A 798-nucleotide genomic window follows, 5' to 3' on the forward strand; every position below is an offset into this window, starting at 1 on the left:
ATTACCATACAGCATAATTTCTTTGAAATGCTTGTATGATCTAGGGAGAGAAACAAGCAATAAAACAGCGCGATCCTCATCTTCAATTATAACATCAATATTTTCCAAGTCCAATAAAATAGAATTGAATTCATCCAAGTGAGATTTAATAGAAGTACCTTCCGTCATACGGATTGTGTACAGACGCTCCTCCAGGTGTAGCGTGTTCGCCAGAGTTTTGGCCATGTAAAGCGTATCCAACTTGGACCATAAATCTGACGCAGTCGTCTCACTTAACACCTCACGTAGAACCTCTTTAGACAGCACAAAAGAATGGTTGAACGTGCCTTGTCATCCAGATCTTCCCAATCTTCATTTGTCATTGTAGCCGGTTTCTTCTTCTTCCCAGCTAGCGCTTTCTTCAAACCGTTCTGGGTTAGAACGGCTTCCATCTGAACCTTCCAGATAGAAAAGCTAATTTTCCCGTCGAACTTCTCGATATCGAACTTGGTAACAGTTGACATCTTTGAAAATAACTCTCAATTAAACCGCTCTGATACCACTTGTTAGGAATATAGCGGAATAATGCGGAAGCGAAGAATCGAAATTGAGAATTATAGAAGTTAAATAATAGGGAAAAATATAAAATGACAAAGAATATAATAAAATGGGAAAATATATAATATATATTATAACTCAAAGAGAATATATGTTATCTATGTGAGGAAAAAGACAAGAAAAAGAAAGAATTCAATTGATGTAAGGGATGAATTACAAAGCAAATTCAAAGCCTATTTATACTCTAAAGGACAACAAATG

This window comes from Ipomoea nil, unplaced genomic scaffold, assembly GCF_001879475.1.
Source record: "Ipomoea nil cultivar Tokyo-kokei standard unplaced genomic scaffold, Asagao_1.1 scaffold0239, whole genome shotgun sequence".
In the NCBI taxonomy this organism is placed as follows: Eukaryota; Viridiplantae; Streptophyta; class Magnoliopsida; order Solanales; family Convolvulaceae; genus Ipomoea; species Ipomoea nil.